General features: G+C 43.8%; 1 protein-coding gene across 1 annotated transcript in view; it reads right to left on the minus strand.

The window, feature by feature from the left end:
- Nucleotides 1–26,659, minus strand: part of LOC114641866 (genetic suppressor element 1-like) — an 84,585-nt gene that overhangs the window by 53,712 nt on the left and 4,214 nt on the right. The window lies entirely within an intron of this gene.

Below are 26,659 nucleotides of genomic sequence, written 5' to 3' on the forward strand. Positions count from 1 at the left end.
TCTCTCCTTTTCTCTTTTCTCTCACACTCACACTCTCTCCCTCGGTTTCCCTTTCTCTGTCTCTTTTATCTCCCTCTTTCCCTCTTTCTCTCTCTTTCTTGCACTCTCTCTTTCTTTAACTCTCTAACTCACTCTCTCTTTCACTCTCTCTATCTCTTTCTTTCTCTCTTCTCTTTTTTCTCTTTCTCTCTTTTGCTCTCTCTTTCTTGCTCTCTTTCTCTCTCTGTCTCTTTCTTTTTTCTCTCTTTCACTCTCTCTCCTTTTGTTTTTCTTTTCTCACACTCTCTCTCTCTCTTATCTCTCCGTTTCCCTCTTTCTCTCCCTCTCTTGCACTCTCTTTCTTTATCTCTCTCACTCTGTCCCTCTCTCCCTCTCTTCCTCTTTTTTGCTCTCTTTCTCTCTCTGTCTCTTTCTTTTTTCTCTCTTTCACTCTCTCTCCTTTTGTTTCTCTTTTCTCACACTCTCTCTCTCTCTTATCTCTCCGTTTCCCTCTTTCTCTCCCTCTCTTGCACTCTCTTTCTTTATCTCTCTCACTCTGTCCCTCTCTCCCTCTCTTCCTCTTTCTTGCTCTCTTTCTCTCTCTGTCTCTTTCTTTCGCTCTCTCCTTTTCTCTTTTCTCTCACACTCATGCTCTCTCTCCCTGTTTCCCTTTCTCTCTCAAATAAGAACAATCCTGAGGAATGTCGATTTGGGGATTTCCTCATTGGTCAGGCCAAGCTGGCCTTTTATAAATCAAGAAAAGAGAGAGTCAAATCAAATAGGCAGTGTGACCTGATGAGGTATCTCACGGACCTGTGAAAGTATATTTAGAATATAAATTCCATAAAATGCCCCCAAATGTGAATTCATCTGTGAAAAGACGGCGTGTTCTTGAGGCAAGTTGTAAACTTGAGGATTAATGAGTTGATTTGTGGGGTGAGACGCGTTCTCTTTGTTCTCCTTACTTATGATAATGTAAATGTTTTGTTGATAATAAAGTTCAATTCAAAACTCGGTCTCTCTTCTTTTTTATTTTGAGACTTTCATTTTTTTTAATTATTAGGCAACTTATTAAATAATCATTAATATTAAGATGTGTCCTCTAAATCGTTAGATTAGCCTTCAATTAATTTGTAAATCTAAGATACGCTGCTGTCCCCGCGGACGCACAGCCGAACGGTGGGCTTTTGGACCCTCGAGGATGGGACTTGAAAGGATCAGAAGACTCTGATGGCTGCCTGGGTCTAAAACATCGGAGGATGTAAGAGACTTTAAGTGGGTCAGCTCGTCAGAAGATAATAAGGAACAAGGATAACAGAAAAGAAGGGCAGGACTCCGCCCAGGGCCGTCTCCATAAATGTGGGATGTCCGATTGCTTTTTAATGAGTTGGGTGACGTTTAACGTGACATGGCGAGATCGGGTACGGCGGCACTGGTCGATTGCTTCTTATTTCAGATGAGGCTTTAGTTGCCGGTGTTGTTTTCATGCGATCAGATCCGACGGGGCGGTAAAAGGCACAAAGGGGGGCGGGAAAAAAGTGAATGATCACCGGTGAAGAAGTGCACACCTCACAGTTACAACTCTGATCCGGTCGTGCCGACTGCCATCCCGCACGTTCACTTGACCCCGGCTTCAGCTAAAAATGGTTTGCCGGCGGAGCGCTGTGCTGCGAGTCTTCGAATCCCCCATAAGCCTTTGCGGATGTGTTGTGGTGCGTCATTTTCAAATCCAACCATCCATCCATTTTCCAACCCGCTGAATCCGAACTCAGGGTCACGGGGGTCTGCTGGAGCCAATCCCAGCCAACACAGGGTACAAGGCAGGAACCAATCCCGGGCAGGGCGCCAACCCACCGCAGGATTTACAAATCGCCTTTACTTTTTGATTCACCGTCACGTATACAACCGGGGGCTTTCTTCCATTTATTCGCACATTTGATATTTAATTACAATTTTATAAACTTCTACTTGAGTCTTTTCCAGAAGAGTAACTCTACATTAACTCCAGGATGGCCGTTGGGTCCTTTACGGTTCACGCAGCTCTTTGTGACGTCATCTTGTTTCAGACCGCACACACACCAGGTGAATCGGACTCTACAGTTCCCCGAAAAAATAACGAGTAACAATTAAAGCCACATTTTTAAAAGAATTAAAGTTGTACTCCAAGTACAAAGCATTCAGTCACAGGGATGGATCTAAAACGCTTTATAAAGAGAGACCGGCGAGAAGGAAGCAAACACAAAGAGAGCCGGTGGGGCGATGGTGCGATGAGCGGCTACAGGATGTGGTTGGCACCTTTAGTGGCTGCCTGCTGGCCGACTAACCTGAGACTAACAGTATACTGTACATTCTTCTCCTGAGGACGCTAAAGAGCTTTGGGGTGGGAAACCAAAATACTTTGTAAATTTTTACCACTGCCCCATTGACTGACCCCCTGGCCGGATACATTAGTGGTGTGCTTTGGTAACCTGACTTGTCAGAATTACAAACTCCTCCAGAGGTCTGCTCCATACAACTGGACTGACCTTCCACAGCCTCACACTATCATCTCTGCCAGACCTCAATCCATCATCTCCGATGGCGGCCACACGACTCATCCCCTGTTTGCACCTCTGTCCTCTGGGATGCGTCACTCCTCGCTCCCCACGCCTCATCCTCCAGGCCATAAGGTCACTGAACTGCCAGCAGCCTGATCCTCCCTGCCCTGCTCTGCCCTGCCATGCCCTGCACTGTGTGCTGTACCCACCTGCTGGTTTATGGGTAATTGTGCTATATGTGACCGCTTCTTTGAACTCTTATCTTATTTACTGTATGTATGCATGGATTCTGTTTGTGTATTTATTGATGTATTTACCTTCTGCTACTCTTCTTTATTTATATTGCATCACAACTGTGGTACAAGAATTGCAGTACTGTATGCTCTTGCTGTGTCTGTGACAATAATGATCTCTACTCCAGTCCCTAACATCAGCCTTAGGGTCTCTCATTGCCTCTAGAGGGCGCTGCATCCACTCTGATTGGTTGCTCTTAATACTGTCTGTCTGCAAGGGCGCAGTCATCATGTGCCTACAGCAGTCAACTCTTTTTGACTTCACCATCCTCTGCGTTGGGCATCACTGCCTCTGACATCACCAGCGGACCCAACCCGTGTTTGCATTTGACCAACACTACCTGCACACCATCCATCCATGCATCCATCTTCCAAACCCACTTATCTCAAGCAGGGTGGTGGGAAAGCTGCAAATATTGGGCACAACACAGGGAGAATCGCTGGACAAGGCACCAGCCCATCATAGTGTGACTAAAACAGCGTGAAAGTAGCACGAAGAATCTTAAATAATGATAATAATAATAATACTGTTTAATAATAATAATGAAGAAGAAGAGTACATCATATACATTGCAGAAAGTGAAGGCATCAGAATACTTTTTTAATCCACTGCAATTTTAAAAAGTCAGTTCTACTGTTCATGGAGTCCACCTTAAAAAAAGAACAAGTATTTGCCTGTTTGTGCATCTATCCGGCTGAAATGTCTCGGTCATGCCAAAGAATGGTGCATCACAAACATTAACACAGCTTTTATGAATAATACAGGCATGTATATTGCATTTGCTATTCCAACAGATGGCACATCACAAGCATTAACACTTTTTTTTTAATTCCATACCAGCTGGCATATAACATATGCCTTGCATTTATCATTCCAACATATGGTGCATCACTAACATTAACACTTCTCTCACAAATCCCATACCAATGGCCACATAACAGAGACATGGGCATTGCATTTGCCTCTGTGTTATAAGATCAGTCCAGCCTGTCACTGTGGTGGACCCCCCTAAGTATTTGGAACAGTGCACCACCTCCACTTCCTTACCAAAAGGCATTCATCTAAGTGCTGAGTAAAGGGTCTGAATACTTGTGTCAATGTCATATTTCAATTTTTCTATATTAACACATTAACACTTCTTTCACAAATCCTATACCAGTTGGCATATAACAAAGACCTATGCATTGCATTTGTCATTCCCACAGATGGCACATCACAAACAGTAACACTTCTTTCATGAATCTCATACCAACTGACATATAACACAGACTTATGCATTGCATTTGCCATTCTGACAGATGGCGCATCACAAACATTAACAATTCTTTTACAAATCCTGTACCAATTGGCATGTAACAGATATAAATGCATTGCATTTGTCATTCCAACAGATGGCGCATCACAAATATTAACAATTCTTTTAATAAATCCCATACCAATTGGGATATAACAGAGATAAATGCATTGCATTTGTCATTCCAACAGATGGTGCATCACAAACATTTATAGTTATGCTTTTCTTTTTTGACAAATGTCTGTGATGCGCCATCTGTTGGAACACCAAATGCAATGCATTTTAATGACTACATGTATTATAAAGTACACTCCATGCATTGGACACGTTAACACTGAGGTCTTCTTTGATTCCCTTCAATTGAGTCCATCTTATGAAATAAAAAATAAAAGTAAAATTGGGGTCTTTTGTCTCCTCTGTAGTTGAGATGCATATGGAGACTGAGAAGGACTTCTAAACACAACAGAAGTGCATTTAATTCCATTAAGCTGACATTAATTAAGGCATACGCAGTCCGTTTACCAATATGGAACCTGCTCATGTCGCTACGATCTACAAGTCCCCACTTTTTTTTTTTTTAAAGAAATGTCACCCATTTCTGTGCACAAATCCCATGTAACGCTTTGTCATCGTATCTCTGAGTGTATCAGAAGCTTGTTCCATAAAGGGGAAACGTAAACCTTATCAGAAAATAAAAGCTCGAAACTCATCCACAATTATACCGTGAGGTCGCGACCAAGCAGAAGTGTCAATGGCCAGTTTTCACAAGTCCTGCAGAAGGAGAGTCTGGTGGCTGAAAGTGGCACAACAAGATTGTACGCCGTCACGTTTCAAGTCAATCAGTTCCAGAAACGTGACATTTACTAAAAAGAAACGTCCCTTAAATTTGTGCTGTCTACGCTCCCGAAAATACAATTTTATGTTTTAAAAAGTAACTCTGGTAGCTTTCAAAGTTTCGTAATTTCCATGACACAAGCACCATGTGTCAAGATTTCCTGTCCTGTCCGGGATCCTCCCCGACTTCCTCCTGTCACTGTCACACACGACCAGTTGTCACTTTACAAGCTCAATGTGCACAAAGCATAACGCTAACATTAATAAATAAAGACCCTTAGTGTTGTAAACACCACCTCATGGCTTGATGACGGTGCGGGTCGGCTCCACGCCACCCTCTTCCATTTTGGGGGCCTCTTGAACCCGACGCCTGTTGAGAATTTCGATTATCGACCAACGTGCTTTATCATCAGTTTTAGTGCTATTAGCTATGACAAGTCTAACCCTGAGGCAGCTTTTTAAAGGATACCATTTATTTCAGCAGAAGGGCCCTGGCCTGCCTTGCCAGCCTCACCTGCCTTTCCACTTGCTGCGTGTTGAACGTCTGTGAGTCGAGGACGTTATGTTCTCTGAAGAAGCAGGCAGGCAGATTTCGTTTTGGGCACGCGGGTGCTGAGCTTCTTCTCACAGACAGAAGACTAAAGAAACTGTCACCGGCGCGCAGGGCCATTGGCTGTGTGACTTACTAGACAAGCACTTCAATGGCATTTAGATTTGTTGGGACCCATCAATACTTTGGGCATTAAAGCTGAAATAAAATAAAATGCCTTATGACATCTAATTAGTCTGAGCTACATAGGGGCTTAAGAGTTGATTATTGAAGGTTTAGGGACTGCCTGTGAGGTGAACAACGGCTTGACCTCTGTGCCAGCAGGTCGGACAAGTGTGCCACTGTGTGCCACTGCTGTCTGAGTTTGCAGGCTTCTACTTTACTGAACACATAGATCAAGTCAAGTCAGGTCAAGTTGGCAAGCCTGCACTGGTACTGGTGTTGCCGCACCCACTACACGACAAAACAACTCAGGATCCCAGTTGGCAACCCCCCAGGCAAACACGTGGTCCAGTCTCACCCTCTGGGAATGACCCTCTATCTGCCACAGCTACTGTCGATATATTTCAGATAAGCATTTAAGTTCCTATGCCAACGCTTCTGTATATATCCTAATCAGGTCAGGTCAGGTCAGATTGGGGAGTAGGCACTGGTACACACCCACCACATGATGAAACAGTTTGGGATCCAAATTAGAAACCCCCCCCCCCCCACCCAGGCAGACATGTGGTCCAGTCCCACCCTCCAGAAATGACCATCTATCACTGCAGACAGGTGTTATGTGGGCATCCCCTTGGCCTGGTCCAGCCGTTTGGGTGCTCAACACCCAAAGAGTATAAAGCCTTGGTACATCGCCCGGCACACCTTTGAAGCCGATGGACGAATGGGAGATCACGTCCTCCGATCGTGAAAATCCTTCGACGAAAATGGCAGACTCTATACATCGGGCTCCCATTACCCACTGTCATGGCTTCATTCATCTGTTATGCCGCGTAAATCATCATTAAAGAAAGCAAAGTTATTTCTCCTATGTGATTTTTTTCCGCCGTATCACTAAGGGAGGGGTATCACCTTTTTATATTATATCTATATAGTTTTTTTTTTTGGTGGCACAGTGCCTGGTCCTCCCTGCGTGGAGTTTGCATGTTCTCCCCGTGTCTGCGTGGGATTCCTCCGGGTGTTCTGGTTTCCCCCCACAGTCCAAAGACATGCAGGTTAGATGTATTGGCGATTCTAAATTGTCCCTAGTGTGTGCTTGGTGTGGGTGTGTGTGCCCTGCGGTGGGCTGGCACCATGCCCAGGATTTGTTTCCTGCTTTGCACCCTGTGTTGGCTGGGATTGGCTCCAGCAGACCCCTGTGACCCTGTAGTTAGGATATAGCGGGTTGGATAATGGATGGATAGTTTCAGGTTACGTAACATGTCGCATATACAAAAGAACTTATTCCAACTAGGGAACTAGCGCCCCCTGCTGGCTACAGCCTGTTGACGCCTGCACTTAGCCCGTGTGATTGTAGGCAGCAGTCCTTATAAAATCAGGAAGCCACTGGGCCATCTCACAGATTTGTTGTCACCCCTCCGTGATCATTGATGGAATGTGTCACCGATCTACATAAATAACAGGTTGATGTCTGGACCCGCCATCTGCATGGTTCTTCTGGGAACAGAAAATGGTTCCTGTATGGCATCGCAGTGAAGAACCAGTTTGGCTCCTGTCTTTTGAGGAATGACCCCTTGTTGTCACCCTCAAGCACACATGATCATGGTGAGAGTACAGGCAGATGAAATCACTCTGCAAGCTCGAGAGAGGGTTTGGACTCGACGGCCATAGCTGCTTAGCCACGTCACTGGCCATCAGTTATATAGCGTCTTCACTAAGTCATCACAACCCTTCACTTTGTACACATTGTGTTGTGTTGCAGCCTTTGTCTAAAATCATTTACATTCACTTTGTCACTCATTAAACAACTTAACACCCCAGAATGGTCAAGAAAAATTGACAATTTTTTACTCAACACTTTGATGAAGCCCCTTTGGCAGCATTTCAGGGGATGGATGTGGAGGTGGTGCACTGCTCCAAATACTTAGGGGGTCCACAGCTGTGACAGGCTGGAGTGGTCTCATATCACAGAGGAACTGATAAAGGAAGGGGCAGAGTGGACACTTCTTTTTTTATTTAATGTGGTTAGTGACATCCTTCACATGTTCTACAACTCTGTGACAGCCAGTGTGGCGTACCCAGCCGATAACATCACCTCAGGAGAGGCCCACCAAAGCAACAAGCTGAGGAAGAAGGCAGGCTGAGTTACGGGAGGCCCTCTGGACCTGCTGGAGGTGGCAGTGGAGGAGAGCATGAAGTCAAAACTGAGCGACAGTATGAACAAAGGGGCACATCATCTTGGTGACAAACCAGCACTGAAGACTGTCAGGCAACAAATCACTCGACAGAAGAAATGCAAATGGGGCTGCTGCACAGTTACAGCAATACGCCATCATAGAGCCTTACTGGGACTGCCCTCTTAACTTTAGCCAAGTCTGAAATTTTACTTTTTAAATTAAATCGGGTGTATGTGATTCATGTGGGATGTTGTTGATCTATCTATCTATCTATCTATCTATCTATCTATCTATCTATCTATCTATCTATCTATCTATCTATCTATCTATCTATCTATCTAATCCTGCCTACTACACTAAACTAAATTAAAGTATATCTATCTATCTATTATATGGTGCCTTTCACATCTATCTAGCTTTCTATTTATCTGTCAATACATCCATTCCTTCCATCTATATAGTGCCTTTCACATCTATCTTTCAAATCTATCTACCTATCTATCTATTATATAGTGCCTTTCATTCTATCTATCTATTATATGGTGCCTTTCACATCTATCTATCTATCTATCTATCTATCTATCTATCTATCTATCTATCTATCTATCTATCTATCTATCTATCTATCTAATCCTGCCTACTACACTAAGCTAAATTAAAATCTATCTATTATATGGTGCCTTTCACATCTATCTATCTGTCTATCTAATCCTGCCTACTACACTAAACTAAATTAAAATATATCTATATTATATAGTGCCTTTCACATCTATCTATCTATCTATTATGTAGTGCCTTTCACATCTATCTATCTATCTATCTATCTATCTATCTATCTATCTATCTATCTATCTATCTATCTATCTATCATATAGTGCCTTTCACATCTATCTATCTATCTATCTATCTATCATATAGTGCCTTTCACATCTATCTATCTATCTATCTATCTATCTATCTATCTATCTATCTATCTATCTATCTATCTATCTATCTATCTATCCTTGCCTACTACACTAAACTAAATTAAAATCTATCTATCTATTACATAGTTCCTTTCACATCTATCTATCCATCTATCTATTATATAGTACCTTTCATTCTCTCTATTTATTTATTACATAGGGCCTTTCATATCTATCTATCTATTATATAGTGCCTTTCACATCTATCTATCTATTATATAGTGCCTTTCACATCTATCTATCTATCTATCTATCTATCTATCTATCTATCTATCTATCTATCTATCTATCATATAGTGCCTTTCACATCTATCTATCTATCTATCGTATAGTGCCTTTCACATCTATCTATCTATCTATCTATCTATCTATCTATCTATCTATCTATCTATCTATCTATCTATCTATCTATCTATCTATCTATCTATCTATCCTTGCCTACTACACTAAACTAAATTAAAATCTATCTATCTATCTATCTATTACATAGTTCCTTTCACATCTATCTATCCATCTATCTATTATATAGTACCTTTCATTCTCTCTATTTATTTATTACATAGTGCCTTTCATATCTATCTATCTATCATATAGTGCCTTTCACATCTATCTATCTATCTATCTAACTATCTAAACAGCACTATACTGTAGACACATGTGAGTAGGAGCTGCCAACAGGATGAACCAACTGTTGGAGTTCAGCTGAGCTCATTGCCCTTTTGCTTGCCTGTTGCTTTCCCACAATTCTGCTCATAACTAGTAAGCCGAGAGCCTGAGTGTGTTGGTGACATTTACAAACGTGCCCTCCACACTCAGAGCCCTTCATATGTCATTGGCAGCCTTTAACAATGTGAGGTCCTGAGGTCTGGATGGCGGTAATGAATAATCCACAACCAAGTGTCACATTGGCACTCTGACATCGGATTCTCTCTGTTAAACAGTCGCCATCGAGACTGTTACACTTAACGCTACTCCATTAGTCCAGTAAACCGCTAGCTTCAGTGTACTGACAATTAATGCAATGTCAGCGAGCTTACTGTAAGTTGGACAAGCTTTGATTTCCAGACACATCTGTAAGTGCAGCACGAGCTGCGTCTTCATGCTTTACATTTTTTTTCTTTTCTGTGCTCCTCACTGGTGCTGACTGGAAGCCATCTGTCTGCTCGTTTATAGTAAATAAGGACAACAGGTGACAGTCAATGACGTTATCACGAAACAGCAATAACCCCAACAGAGTCAAGATGCGGACCTCCAGAGCTCCGTTCCATTGACGACGTTGTCGCTTTGTTGTGTACGTCAGCGAGGTTACGTGATACGTCTGCGTACAATCAGGTTAAGATGAGGGTTGTGAGAGAGGTTAAAGTATCTGACTCAAGTCGAGTAAACCAAGCGATAAAAATGTGCAATTTGATTGGCTGTCCAGTGCGAGCTTCTGAATCGTGGTGGTCTGCACAACCCCCAATAGCCCCCTGATCTATGTAATGAGTCCTCTGATCACGGGCCGCACACACAGGAAAGAGAAGCTCGGGGAAGAACTCAGAAGACGACCTCCACTGCTTGTCTTGTGCAGGGATTCTCGTCTCAAATGACATCTCTCTTTCTCTTTCAACGCCTCCACTTCACAATTACTGTGCCTATGGCTGCCCAGGGAAGATCGGGCAGAACAGAAATTTCATGGACTGACTTTTGGCAAAGGTGACATCCTATGACAGTGCCAGTTTAAAGTCACCAAGCCCTTCAGTACAACCCAGTGTTTGTCAATTGAGTGGCTATGGACTTCTGATGATGCGCCTGCTAACAATGAAACCCCTCACCTCAGTCTTATGGAGGGGGTCCACTTACTTTTGACTAGTACCCATCATGTTTTAGCCAGAACTTCTCCCTGGTTCCCTGTGCCATTCATTTATGCTATAACGTTGCCTTTGTCGATTGGCGCCTTGTCGTTTGTTTTTTGATCTTGTCTATTAGCTGCCTGTGTTTTTGTGGGTGGGGCTTCCAGGAGGTGGGGCCACCTGCCAATCACCGCACATGGAACCGCCCTCCACCCTATCAGTCAGGAGGGTCTCTCACAGTTCCTGATGGGTGGTCATTTGTGAAGACATACTGAGGTGGGTGACGTCTTGTGTTGTGCTGTGCCTTTGTGCTTTTTCTTGTGATCTTCTAGATTTTTGAACATCTGCTCTTGTGTTTTGGGTCTTAGTTTAGGGCAGTTTTGCAGTTTCATTGTGTAGCAGAGCATTTTGTTAAGAATAAAACTTTTGTACAGGTATTTTTATGAAGATTTTGTGTTTTCCCAGTTGCCTAGCCGGGGTTTGGTGATATATCCCCCTCTAGTGGCCATTTTTGGAAGTGCTTTTTGGGACTCCCAGTTCATAAGGGTGCCCCAGCTCTACATCTGTGCTGTTCTTTATCTTTCACAAGGTGAAGACGTAGCTTTGTGGCTGAAGCCCTAACTTCCTAGTGGTCTACGGATGAAGTTCTTTGAGTCTCTTAAGCTGAAACACGAACACACGGGTTTAATTGATCACCTGTGCGCCATGCAGTCTGGGGTGAAGCAGCACTGTAGGCAAAGGTGTACCAACTGCCAAGTGTGTCGCACACGTGTGCTTGGGAGAGAACATCAGGGCTCATCTAGCGGTAATTCTACTCAGAGACAGGGGATGTCGCTGTCACCTACTGCCTCTCCGTTCCCTTTGCCTCCAGACCTGAAGAACGATGATGAGAAGACCACTGATGTCACTTCCACTTTCTAAAAGTGCCACCACCAAGACGGCAGCCAGACCTGAGCCTGGAAAGACGTCTCCATTATTTTCTAATCTTGCTTTGAAATTATACAGGGTTCACCCTTGCTGCCTCAACTCTTCATCTTGGTTGTTGCCTTTCTTTCTAACAAGTGGTGCAAATGATCTTGATCTATTAGCATTAAAAGTCAAAGGCAAAGTAAAGAAAGCAGGTGTAACCATGGACTCAGACCTAAACTTTAAATCACACAGTAATCAGAGTACTAGGACGGCATTTTTCCACTTAAGGAACATTGCAAATGTTAGACCTCTTAGACTGCGGCACGATATAGTGAAATTAATTCAGCCGTTTGTTTTTAGTCAGCTGGATTAATGTAATGAACTCCTAACTGGACCACCTAAGCAAGTCCTCAGTCAGTTACAACGAGTTCAGAATGTGGCAGCAAGCATTTTAACTCCAAAAAAAGAAACTCTGAGCACATCACCCCAGTCTCAGCGTCATTACAATGGTTGCCAGTGTCTTTTACCAGAGACTTTAAGATACTACTAATGGTACGTAAAGCTTTACTCGTGTAATGGGCCGGTGTCCATGTCAGGATGGGTCCTGGTCCCTTCCCTGGTTAGGAGGCCACAGTAGTGAGTGATCAGGAAGAAGCCCTGTTCAGAAGATCAGCAAAAAATACCATTGTGCCAGTGGACATGTTGGCATCCTGGGAGGGTTGGACTGAAGATTCTCACCTGGCTGAGAGGCTAACATAAAGATGGTACCGGGGAGATAACATGTTTGGACTACTTATCCCTCCAACACAACAGATGGCAGCATCCATGGGTTAGCAACTCACATAAATAACCACAGGGCATGCTGGGAGCTGTAGTCCCATAGGGGAAACTTGTTGATTTCCCGGGGTGCCACCTGGGGGGTGCAGCATGGATTAGCAATCTCTACCTTGTGGGACTTCCGCACGACCTGGAAGTGCCTCCTGCGGACCACCCTCTAGCACTGGAAGTACTCCTAGGTCTTGAATTAAAGGAGCCACTCTGTCTTTCCATTCGCCTGCAGATCTGGGAGGGCACATGACATCACTTCTGGGTTCTGGTTTGGGGCTCCTGGACCCGCCCCTTACACCTCACTGTCTTGCTAACCGGCACCACCACCATCCTTCACCGGTTAGACTCGCGTCTGTGAAGATGTTCCTCACGTTACACACTAAATCTTGTTTGTTATCTTCTTACATAATATATGGGGTGTGTTCTTCATGTGTGTTCTAGTCTCCTTTTCCACTTTTTTCTACAATATTACGAAAACCTTTCGTGAAGGAGTTTTGGTGTCCAGCAGGGAGGCCGGAAACGGTGAGAGTGTTTACGTGCGCACACAAAACTGAAATAATGCGAGAAGCTCTTAGGGCAGAAACCAGGTTTCTTAGAAGTCCCACGTGCTTCGGGAGTTCACCTTTGGCAAAAATGCTGACGTCATGAAACTGCGAAAAAAAAAGAGTGAAGCGTCATCATCGAATGCCATGACTCCGAAAACAGCTGATTCATTTTCTTGTGTTGTACAAAAACGTTTAGTCCTTCGTGTGCTGTGACGTAAATAACATCCGGCCTTACATTCTCGACCTGAGCTGCCGATGATTCGCACTACTGTGTCACCTGATCACACCATCTCCACACGTTTGTAGCAAATAGTTGGATTTAAACTCAACAGACACTTCTGTTAATACGTTTCTGTTAGTGGATTGCATGCAGCGCCCTCTCTTCTGCTTGGCTGTGTGATGGAGCCCTGCAAAGGATCGGCATACCGCTGCGTGTGTGTGCTTCTCGCACCCACAGCTGCTGGGATTAATAATAACGCAGTGTCGTCGACCGAGGGGACACACTGAAAATGTTGGGGGCACCAGCAGGGTCCCCCTTTGTAATATTCACAAAGTCCGAGAACTGAAACAAATGCGTCAAATCAAGGCAAGACGAAAAGCAATGAAAGCAAAGGTTATAATCACGAGGCTCCAGTCTTCTTCTTGGGTGCTTCGGTTTTCAGGTGGGAGGTCCGCCCTCTCTGGAAGGAGATGAGCCGGGCCGGGAGCGTCTCGGTTTAATATTGGTAGAGTCTGAAAGGGGCGGAGTCAGTTTTCCTCCCAGGAGTGCCTTCTCAGGGCAGGTGGAAGAAAAAGAAAGATGATACCATCAGCAACGGCGCCCCCTCGTGTCCCAGTGTGGTAGTAATTACCTCGAATGAAATGTGGAAGACCAACCTCGAAGGAGATACCATCAGCGACAGCGCCCCCTTGTGTCCCAGTGTGGTAGTAATTACCTCGAATGAAATGTGGAAGACCAACCTCGAAGGTGATACCATCAGCAACAGCACCCCCTCGTGTCCCAGTGTGGTAGTAATTACCTCGAATGAAATGTGGAAGACAAACCTCGAAGGAGATACCATCAGCAACAGCGCCCCCTTGTGTCCCAGTGTGGTAGTAATTACCTCGAATGAAATGTGGAAGACCAACCTCGATGATGATACCATCAGCAACAGCACCCCCTCTTATCCCAGTGTGGTAGTAACTACCTCGAATGAAATGTGGAAGACCAACCTCGATGATGATACCATCAGCGACAGCGCCCCCTCGTGTCCCAGTGTGGCAGCAATTACCTTGAATGAAATGTGGAAGACAAACCTCGGACATGCATGGGTGTTTTACTTCAATAAAATCAGTATTGCATTAGTTTGCTCATTTTTATTGGATGACGTAACGCACTTTTAACGTGTTACCCCCAATAAGGCTCCTGATATCGTGCTGCCGATCTTAGCACTGCACATAGCTGGGAGTGACGTCCTGGCCAGAATTGATATGAAATTATCACAGAAGAACAGGACAATATATTCAGGTGATTTTTTCCCCCCATATGCTAGGTGGCAGTGTCCTGGTACTACAGTGCCCCTGCAGATACCTTCGGAGCATCATGGGACTTGTAGTTCTTTGGGTCAGCCCTGCTGGGTTGAAGGAACTAGAGAGCCCTACTGTGTGGGACTTCAAATTTACTGGGAAGTGCTTCAGAGACTCAGTTTCAGGACATCGGAAGTTCCAGGCCTACAAGGGATGAGTTATGAGGAAAGATTAAAAGAGCTGAGCCTTTATAGTTTAAGCAAAAGAAGATGAAGAAGAGACATGATTGAAGTGTTTAAAATGATGAAGAGAATTAGTCCAGTGGGCTGAGACGGTGACATTAAAATGAGTTCATCAAGAACACAGGGACACAGTTGGAAACTTGCTATGGGGAAATGTATCACAATTATTAGGACATTTTTCTTCACAGAGAGAACCACAGACACGTGGAATAAGTGACCAGGTACTGTGGTGGACAGTAGAACTTTACGGACCTTCAAAACTTGACTTCATGTGTTTTAAAAGAACTGAGTGGATAGGAACAGCGAGCTCTGTGGGGCTGAATGGCCTGTCCTCATCCAGATTGTTCCAACATAAATGTATGGCAACTCCAGCCCATCCGTACACAACATTTCTGAGAAAGTGGGAAATGACAACACCGTTGATCAAGCAGGGAAATGCAGCCAGACATGCTACACATGTAATAATTCACGTCACCGAGGCGATCTTATAACGTGTGTTGACGTGACAAGCAAATGAAACCTCAATAGGGATGAAGATGATGTGCAGGCTTCATTCAGGGTGAATGCTGTGTACTTGTGGTTTTCCTTCCGTATATATATCTATATATATTGCCTACACCAGGGTGGTCTCATTTATGGTTTCAAGGTGGATGAGATCCTCCAGCTACTGAGTTGGAGAAACAAGAACATGTGATTCTGCGGGTCTTTCACTTCCTACCATGCTGCGTCGTTGTCCTACCACGGTGAGTGTGTCTGTGTAGATGTGTGTGTTGGCGGCTGCCTTGAAGGTCCTGCTAGGCCACCAGCGGGCAACACATAACATCCTGCTCATGCCATGGCCAGACTCAGAGGCTCGTATTTCTCACCGTTCCACTGTTGCTGCTCGGCTGTGGTTTCCACCTGAGCAATAGGCCCTCGGCCCACGAGAAACACACAATGGCTTATAGCAGCCCTCTGCACATCAAACTGCTTCCTGTTGCTCCGACCACAGGCCGGAAAGTGGAGCTTCTGAGGGGCATCTTGTTGAGACACTCTTATTTCTGAAACCACAAAAGCAGAAATGGCAGGACCTGGTGACAGCACGTTCCTAGAGTCGCTGTTCACAGTACATCCGATGTGCTGAGTGGGTGGCTTCTTCAAGGTCAGCTGCTGGGAGCTGCAGCAAGTGGGCAGACAGAGGGGTCTGAGGCTTTTAGGCTCAATCTACTGAGTGGAGTGGAATGGGGGTAGCGATGTGACCAGCAGAAGTGGTAGACGTGCAACTGTCTCCACTCACGTCAAGCCAAACCAGCATCTACTGTAATCCAGGGACTCAGGCCAAAGTCGGCCTCTGATTGGCTGATTTCATTGGACAATTCCTCCATTTAGAAAACAACTTATTAGTAGAGATTTTCAAATGGTTGTAACCACAAGGCACTCAATATGGTCTACTGAACATGGGAAAGGCACTATATACATAAGATGAATATTATTATTATTATTCTTTGATTATTCATTTGATTCTCATATTGCTGACAGAGAGGATCTAAGGCCCTGTGTGATCAGCGACTGTTTGGTCTTGAATTCGGATCACTCAGTGGCTAACCGGATTTCACGTCATGTGTTCAGACCCTGAGGCTTTTCATGTGGAGTTTCCGTGTTCTCCATCTCTGGAGATGTGTGAGGGAACCCCACCTATAAAGACGTGCAGGTCGTTAGGTTAGCTGGCAATTCCAAACTGGCACCCCAGTTGGTGTGTTCACTGGCATTGCACAGACGTTGTGGGCCTCACTGCACTTGTGCAGGTTCGGCCTGTGATGCTCAGGTGCCTCACGTCGTCCTCTTGAACGCTTTTATTTTATGAGTGATGTACGAGATACTTTACTTTTTAGTATACTTTTTAACTTAATATAAGTGTGGTTTTTTAAAAGTATTTTTTATATATATACCAGTAACCGCGCACTGCACGATAACATGCAGTGAATCCACTTGACTTGATCATTCCTAGTTTTCCTCCTCTTTCTTTCTCGGTACGTTTACCATTCATTTGCTCAGAGGTTGATGCGCTTGCTGCTTCCTGAGCCGCTCTTCTTTACTCCACCCTAGCGGCCCGCTGCTTCTCTTCTTTCATTAGAATCTTTTTGCGTTAAAACTGATTAAGTTAGTTTTTGTGTTGCAATTACTTAGTACGTTTTCTTTAATTTTTCACTTAACTGTTCAATCTGCCTCAAGAATGATTAGCGAAGGTGGTAGGGAATGAGAACGGCACCCGTACTCATGCGCCGCACGGCCGCCCTGCCAAGAGTTGATTCTACAATAAAATAAAATAAAAATAAAAAGAGTAATAAAAATCATCACCCCGAAAGCGGATAGTAGACATCACGTAGTATATGTTTACCAAATTTCAAGTCAATAGGTGAAACGGTTTGCGAGCTACAGGTGATTTAAAATCCTGGACAGACAAACGAACAGCCACAGTAGCACATTATAGAAGAAGATAGATTATTTTCAACTTTTTAGCCTTGGGTTTGTTTTAGTATTATTTTGTAATCAATATTATAACAATTCCTTTAATATTTTTATCTGTTACTAGCGCCATTTTTTGGTGAAATCTTTAACTATTCTTCATATGAAAATTTCATTTCTTAATTCACATTGATTAATTAATCAATTAGTGAAACTGATTATTGATTCATGTATTGTCATCGGAAGTGAGTCATTTGGACAATAGGAAGTGGCTTATATATCGATTACAAGACTTGTACCAGACAACAAACAGGTGAAGTTAAAGGAAGCATGATATAATATTATAATAATAATAATAATAATAATAATAATACGGTGGCGCAGTGGGTAGCGCTGCTGCCTCGCAGTTAGGAGACCTGGGTTCGCTTCCCGGGTCCTCCCTGCGTGGAGTTTGCATGTTCTCCCCGTGTCTGTGTGGGTTTCCTCCGGGCGCTCCGGTTTCCTCCCACAGTCCAAAGACATGCAGGTTAGGGGCATTGGCGATCCTAAATTGTCCCTAGAGTGTGCGTGGTGTGTTTGTGTGTGTCCTGTGGTGGGCTGGCGTCCTGCCCGGGATTGGTTCCTGCCTTGTGCCCTGTGTTGGCTGGGATTGGCTCCAGCAGACCCCCGTGACCCTGTGTTCGGATTCAGCGGTTTGGAAAATGGATGGATGGATGGATAATAACAATAATAATAATAATAAAGGTAAGACCGTAAACGGTTTTCAGTTTTATAAAAATGGGTTCAGACTAAGAAATTCGTAAATGTTGACCTTAAATTAAATATTCTTTTGTTTATCTTGTTATCCTTTTGTTGAACAGTCTGTATTAAAATTGATTAAAGCATCAGAATTAAAAGCTTTTAAAAACAACTAAATATTTCAATTAAGGTCAAAAGTGAAATCTTTTTTTTTGTTTGTTTGTTTTTTTGTACGCCTCTCTATACTTTCATTTGTATCGTATGAGTTTGAATTGTGGAATTGCAACGGCAAATTTAGAGGGTGAGGAGCAAATGCGCTCTGTCCGCTCTCTCTCTCTCTCTCTTTCTCTCTCTCCATTCTCTTTCTCTCCACTCTCTCTCTCTCTGTATCTCTCTTTCAGGCTCCACCCCTTATGATAGTTTCTCTCAGGCTCCACCCCTTATGACAGTCTCTGTCTCTCTCTCTTTCTGTCTGTTTAACTCTCTCTCTCTCTCTCTTTCTCTCTCTCTCCACTCTCTCTCTCCCTCTCTCTCCGCTCTCTCTCTCTCTCGTTCTTTCCTATCCAAATACGCGCCTTACCTGCGTGTGTGTAGAATTCTGATGAGATACGAAACATAACCAGTAGTCAGTGTGCATGCTGGCTGCCAATTGAATAGTCAATAAGCGACTCTTTGGGGTTCATATATTTGTAAATCTCACTCTGAAGGAGTCACCAGCCATGAACCTCACCGCACGTCACTGGCTTGTGGCCATTAGTGTTGATCGGCAAAATTTTCCAAAGCGGTTTTTGCGGTTTACTGTAGTTGGCAGATGCTTCCCTGGCCCTCTGGACGCTCGAAACACAACTGCACCAGAATCGATCGGTCTGTTCCTCCTTCCCCAGAGACTTCAATCATTTCCTGGAGTCTGGCGAAGTTCCTGAAAGTGTCTGTGATTTCACAAAACTCACAGTGTCGTTCGCTCATCACAAGTGGTCACCTGCAATGGGAAGAGGCAGGGAGGGAGGAAGGACAAGGAGAAGAAGAAGAGCTTTCTGTCGAGCTCACCGTCTGGCGTCATCTGCTCCATGGATGAAACCTACGGATTTTACCAGCTCCCTCTTCCCAGGACAATTTAAACAGAGATGTTACGTTTAGTAGATTGGCAATGCCATGCTGTGCTCACTGCTGGGTGGCGTGATTCTGAGCGCTGCGTAGATATTACACGGAGCAGTCCACTAGCTAACGTACGCAGATTTCATGAATAACTGCACCCACCTGTCCTTTGCACGTGACGTCACGCAACGTGATTAACCGGTTTCTTGTGTTTTTATTTAGTTTAAAAATGATAAAATATATATTATTTTCTGCTTTCAGAACTTAAATAAATAATTTTGCGTCTGGTTTTGTGGAAGTCGGGTACTGGTTTGTTTCAGAGTACCGCAGGGATATACCCCAATGTCAGTGGACCCCGTCCAAGAATACTTTCTGCCTTTGGTGCCCATTGCCTGCTCGCCACAATCCCGAGCTAAATATGTGTAAGAAATGTTCGTGTCATCCTCCTGTCCCCATCAGTTTTCCTCCTCCAGTCACCTCAACATTCCTACAGATGTATGTGATAAACCAGTGGTTCTCAATCTGTGGGGCGTGAAGATGTGAAAAAAGGAAAACAAGAATCAAAAATATGAAAAATACATCTATTGAAACCAAAACAAATTAACTTAAACTACACTCTGATACTAGAAAAATAAATATAGTTAGATAAATGTCGATAAAAGTTAAGTAGGTATAATAAAATATGCATCTATGATATATCATTAATTTAAAAAGAACAAATTGGTATTATTGGGCTCCTTTCAAAAAAAACGTTGGGGGGGGGGGGCGCGATTAAAACTGTTATGAAAACTCGGGTCGCAAATACTTAAAGGTTGAGAAACGCTGTGGGGGCATGGTGGCGCAGTGGGTAGCGCTGCTGCCTTGCAGTTGGGAGACCTGGGGTGGATGGATGGAAACGCTGTGATAGACAGTAACGAGAAGAACAAATCACGTGAAACTGAATTCACTGTGAACTGACTGGAGCGAAACTGAATTTGCAGCAAACACATTTGTGTCAAAATCTAAATTAATTTGAGCAAAAATGAATTTGCAGCAAAAAAAGTTCACACAAAATTAAATACGCAGTGAATCAGTGAGCACAAAACTGAATTTGCAAAAACACACAAAATGAATCAAACTGAGTGAAACTGAATTTGAAGTGAACTGATTTGAGCAAAATCCATCCATCCATCCATCCATTTTCCAACCCACAGAATCCAAACACAGGGTCACGGGGGTCTGCTGGAGCCAATCCCAGCCAACACAGGGCACAAGGCAGGAACCAATCCCAGGCAGGGTGCCAACCCACCGCAGTTGAGCAAAATGATTTGTGCCAAATGGAACTTACAGTGAATTTGATTGAGCAAAATGTAACTTATAGCAAATAATTCACACAAAACTGAATATACAGTGCATTGATTTGAGTGAAGTTGAATTTGCAGTAAAATAATTTGGGCAACATTGAATTTGCAGCAAAATAAATAAAATCACAAAAAGTCAAATACACTGTGAATTGATTGGAGTAAAATTTGCAGTGAATTCAATTAAGCAAAATTAAATCTGCAGAAAAACAGGCAAACTTGAATTTACAGTGAAATAATCTGAGCAAAATGAAATTTGCAGCTAAATGATTTGTGCCAGATTGAACTGACAGTGTATTTGTTTGAGCAAAATTGAACCTACGGCAAAGAATTCACACAAAACTGAACATACAGTGCACTGACTGGAGCAAAAAAATAAAATAAAATCAGAAACAGTCAAATACACCGTTAATTGATTTGAGTAAAACTGAGTTTGCACAAAATTTAATTTGCAGCAAAAAATTCTCACAAACCTGAATTTGCAGTGAATTGATTTGTTTAACACTGGAGTTTGCATGTTCTCCCCGTGTCTGCATGGATTTTCTCCCACAGTCCAAAGACATGCAGGTTAGGTGGATTGGCGATTCTAAATTGGCCCTCGTGTGTGCTTGGTGTGTGGGTGTGTTTGTGTGTGTGTCCTGCGGTGGGTTGGCACCCTGCTCGGGATTGGTTCCTGCCTTGTGCCCTGTGTTGGCTGGGATTGGCTCCAGCAGACCTCCGTGACCTTGTATTCGGATTCAGCGGGTTGGAAACTGGATGGATGGATGATTTATGCCAAATTGAATTTACGTTGAATTTCTTTGAGCGCATTGAACTTGCAGCAAACTGATTGTGACGTCAGCGTAGTCAGCCACCTCCCCCAATCCAGAGTGCCGAGTCTGCGCACTGCCTGTTTGTTGCTCATTTCCAGCGGTTTTCACCTCCTCGGACTTCCAACTGAGCAGTGTAAATCCCCCCCCCCCCCCCCCCCCCCCCAGGTCCAGACCCTGGGGTACGAGTACAATATGAAGGTTCCAGAAAGAACCTCTACTTAGACCAATCCCATGATCCAAAACTAGCTGTGAATAGAAGTGAACCGATTTGCGAAATCCCAAAGGGTTTCTGATTTGAAAAGGACGCTCACTGCACACAACCGCAAACGCTCAATTCTGGGGCTCTTGGTCTGTCAGTTTCGTGCCTACTAAACATTAAAGATTTTAGTTTTGTCCATATATTGGGAATCTTTTCATAGATCCAACTTTATAAGCAAGGAACCAGAATGAGATGGTTCTTTGTCAACCAATGGGGAACCACGCAGCCCCCTATACGAAGATATCATGTTCAAGAGTTGTCATTATTATTATTATTATTATTATTAGTATTAGTATTCAGCTGACACCTTCATCCAAGGAGTCGTACGACATTTGACATACCAATGGGATGCATTTCTTTTGTCTTTTCAATTGGAGCACAGGAAGCTGACAGGCAAATGATCACACAGTGTCGGTAGTGAGATTTGAACGCACAAGCTCTGGATTTGAGGTCTAAAGTCTTAATTACTACACCTCACTGTCTGTCAATAGACTATCGATCTGTTGGGGGGGCTGCTTCATTCCTTGTACCGAGTGCCACCGACCTAGAATTGGACATTGTGACGTTACGTTCATTTCAGAAGCCGTTTCTTAAATCTTCTCACCCACCACCTAATTCTCGTAGTGAAGAACTCTTTCAAAATAAAAGCCACACTAGTCTCACTGTTACCCATTGAGAGGGGAGAGAGGCTTTAAAAAAAAATCAAAAAGCACCACAACATTAAGTTATGCACTGTACATTAAACCCGAAATTGATTATCTGAACTCACGAATTGTACTTTTTAGTAGGGGAACATTTTCACCCTACCCTGTCCAGGATTTGTTCCTGGCGAACAATGCGACCCTGTTCAGGACGAAGCGGGTTAGATAAATAAGTGACTCAGTGAGTAGCGAAAAGTTGCAATAATCGGTCGGTTATCATTTCTGATCGAAACGGACGACAGCAGCAGAGCTAATGTGCAGGTGCGCGGAGAGCCCGCAGTTCACCGAAGCGCATTTTAGTGTCAGAGAAACGACGTTCAATTTTGGTACGGGCGGAAATGGGAAACAGCGTATTCAGGCGGTGGATTGAACCGCCCGCATTTGTAAACTTCAAATCCATCGCGTGCAGAGCTGCGCGTCTCCTCATAGTCGCAGTTTTGGAGTCAGTGGTAGCTGCATCCCAGTAAGGAGACCAAGGTTCACATCCAAGGTCCTTCTTGCATGGAGTTTGCATGTGTTCCCTTTGTCCATGTTGGTTTCCAACATGGCATGTTCCTAATACGGTCTTATACTGTGTGTGTGTGAGTGTCTTCACCCTGTGATGGTGTCCTGTCCAGGGGTTGCTAGTGCCTGGCAATTCGGGTACACATAATGGTTGGATGATGGACAAATATAGACTTTTTCAGAATCATGACCAAATTTAGACTTCCTGTCTGTTTGCCAACACTGTGGTTTTGGGGCCAGTGTTGCCCTAATGTACAAATCCCAGTTGGGCCACTGTTGGCTGCGCACACTGGCCGAATGTCAGTTTGCTGGGTTGTGTCTGCCCCGTACTGGACTGTTAAAAACATCTCGTGTCATTTTGTAACCCGTTTAATCCAGACTTGTGTCCCAGGGGATGCAGAAACCTGTCCCAGCTAGCATAGGACACAAAGCAGGAAAAAAACTGGAAAGGACACCACACACACACACAAACACACACACACACACACACACACACACACACACACACACACACGGGACAGTTTAGTGTTGCCAGTTCACCAGTGGGAGGAAACTGGAGATGTGTTCACGAGTTCACGATCACCCACGTAGACACGGGGAGAACATGCAAACTTCACACAAGGAGGAAGATTCGGGACATGAACCCTGGTCTGCTCCCTGTGAGGCCGCAGCCTGCTGCAGTGCGGAGTCAGCCGTCAAAAACGGAGCTCACAGCACGTCTGAAGCGGATTGAATTTGGATTTGGATTTAAGTCCTATTGCGTCACCAACGGAGAGGGACACGGAATGTCAGTAGAGGGATACCTGAAGAAGCCAGAGATAAAATCAGCTCCTAGGAGCGTAAGGGGTTAAGGTAGGGGGTACAGAGAGACCACTAAAACAAGCACTTCGACACCGCGTGTCTCCTGCTGCTTTATAGCCCATCGTGGCCGCCGGCGAGCATCAGATGGGGACTCTGTGGCGAATGAAGTGACCGGAGTGAGGCGGCGCAAGTGGCGTGGAGAACCGAGCGATGGTGGCGGTAGAGGTCTGCCCGTTGAGTTACCGTTGGACGGTCCTTTTCAGGGCTCACTGCCAGCAGCTTTCTGCGGAGTTCTAAAAATCCATCACGCGACTCTCGCACTCCCGGGTCTTCACAATCGTAGAGTTCGCACAAACGCACTCTGTGAGGTTTATTCAGCTATTATGGGCACAGGTTCGGGTAAAGAGCAATTAGATATACAGTACACCACAATTTTAAGTATTGTGTAGTCCTCGCCTCAGTGAAGAGCGCAAGAAAAATAAAGAAATAAAAACATTGTATGGAACAATTGGCTTGTTATATTATATTCACGTGCTTTCAGTCACTGGGGAGATGTTAAAATAACTTCTTTGTTTCGTTTGTGTGTTTTTCTGTAAACATTAATGCAATTAATGGCCGATACTCAAGGTGTTTGTATGTTAGCTCGGAGACGGAGAGATCTCCGTTTGGAGACCCCTTTTTTTGGGGGGGTGTATGTGCCTCCCGAACATACATAAACTCGGTGACGCGTATATTTTATTTTGCAGTCCTAGTTGGCAGGTCTGGGGGGTGGCGTTCAGAGCTTTGGATGTGGTCCAAATATACAGATTTTTAATAGGAGATCGTCGCGCCATCGCGTCAACTCCCAAGAGACAGCTGCCAGTTAATAAGTGTGGCATTACCGAGGACCAAGAGGTCGTGAGGACCACCGGTACGGAGTACTGAAAGAAGAAGTCACCATAACTCCAAAGATTACAAAATGAAAGTGTCGGTGCTGCATACACCGCAACCATTAAACCACAGAAGTGCCGTGAAGATGTACAAATGAGCAGCAGCCAACTTCAAGCGCTCTCTGTACCGTAACGTAAAGTGAAGTGAAGTGCCCGCCTCAGACACCGTTGTCAGGGGGCCAGGGGGCGGAGCAACAGGCGAACAGCAGACGGGCCAAACCGTCGGAGAGTCCAAACAAGCCTTTGGAAAGCACACATGAGGAGAGGGGTCTGTCATCGCGTCACACGCCATTTAACGCAACTTTAGAGCAAAGCCATGGGTTACAGTTACACAAGTGTGGACGTGCCGGAAAACAGGAGACATTACAAAAAAAAAGAAAGCCAATAATATAATATCCTCTCACAACTATAGGAACAAGACGAGTTTTTCTTTCTTTTGTCAAATAAGTCATTATTTATAGAGACCATGCACATAAATTCTCCTTTTAAACACATCATACATCACGGAGATAAGGAAAATGGACAAACTCCATGGACTGAGAGGAGAGGGTAGGAGGAGCAGCTCCAGAACTCCAACTCCACCCCAATGTTCTGCTCCAACCATCCATTAATACGGGCAGGGTCGGTCATTGCATTGTTTCATTCATAGATAGATAGATAGATAGATAGATAGATAGATAGATAGATAGATAGATAGATAGATAGATAGATAGATAGATAGATAGATAGATAGAGTGAAAGGCACTATCTATCTATCTATCTATCTATCTATCTATCTATCTATCTATCTATCTATCTATCTATCTATTATATAGTACCTTTCAATCTATCTATCTATCTATTATATAGTGCCTTTCACTCTATCTATCTATCTATCTATTATATAGTACCTTTCACTCTATCTATCTATCTATCTATTAGATAGAGTGAAAGGCACTATTTAATAGATAGATAGATAGATTGAAAGGTACTATCTAATAGATAGATAGATAGATAGATAGATAGATAGATAGATAGATAGATAGATAGATAGATAGATAGATAGATAGATAGATAGATAGATAGACACAGCATCCCCCATATCCTTAACAGCATTATAGGCCCCCTACATCCACAGCAGTGAACTGGGCCCCCCTACCTACACAACCACTCACAGGAATAAAAATGTAAATAGTTGATAAAATGAAACATATATTTATTGTATTGATACTTCCAACAAAATCAGTGTTTAAACATTAAAGCCCATTCAGTACAGCTACGATTAATCAACACAAACGTCTGAACAATATAACATGAGCCTTGAAAAACACAAACATTTCAGCATATACAGTAAATGATACTCAATAGGTGAGCCATGCAGACAGAGATGGCACAATATGAAATTACTATGAATTATTGATTATTAATCAAGTGTTCAACACAAACATTTGCCACAATTCTTTGCACAGAATCAAGTTGACGAGATGTTAACATGAACACTTTTAACAATGTGATACCAGCTAAGCTCACTGACAAGCTCTCCACTCTCGGTGTTTCACCTTCTCTCTGCAACGTGGTCCTGAACTCTATCAGGCAGACCCCAATCAGTCAGGCTGGAGAACAATTCCAAAACAATAATCACAAATACAGGAAACCCACAAAGATGTGTCTTGAGTGCCATGCTGTACATTTACACGCTCCTCACACATGACTGTGTCACTTCCCAACATAACACCAGCTTTATTACGTTTGCAGATGATATCACCGTCATTGGACTGATTTCTGGGGGTGATGAGTCAGCATACAGGAGGGAGGTGGCTGGTCTTGTGAAGTGGTGTCGGTACAGTAATCTCTATCTTAACACCAGCAAAATGAAGGAGATGATTATTGACACATGGAGGCAGAGAGGTCAGCGCCCACCACTGTACACCGGAGAGATTGAGATGGCCACAGTTACAATTCTTGGCATTAACATCTCAGAGGATCTCACTTGGATCCACCACATCCCAGAGCCCAGCAGTGTTTGTATTTCCTGAGAAGGCTGAGGAAGTTTGGCTTTGTCCTCAGCAGCTTCTACAGATGGACAACTGAGAGGAGCGTCCCCTCACTTACTCTGTCACAGCACAGCACGGGACAGCAAGGCCCTACAGTTGGGGGTAAAATTGGCCCAAAATATCATTGGAACAGAATTGCCTGAGTGTTATATGCACAGAGTCTCTCTCTCTCTCTCTGTATGTATATATATATATATATATACACTATGTACACTGTACACTATATATATAAATATACCGTTGCATAGTTTACTGTCAAATAATGCAAAGGCAGTCAAATAAATAAACCACACACCATGGCACAGCGTAAAGGGGCTTCGTCTCTGACGCTGATGTCTGAGGTTCGATTCC

This window comes from Erpetoichthys calabaricus, chromosome 6 (assembly GCF_900747795.2).
Source record: "Erpetoichthys calabaricus chromosome 6, fErpCal1.3, whole genome shotgun sequence".
Classification (NCBI taxonomy): domain Eukaryota; kingdom Metazoa; phylum Chordata; class Cladistia; order Polypteriformes; family Polypteridae; genus Erpetoichthys; species Erpetoichthys calabaricus.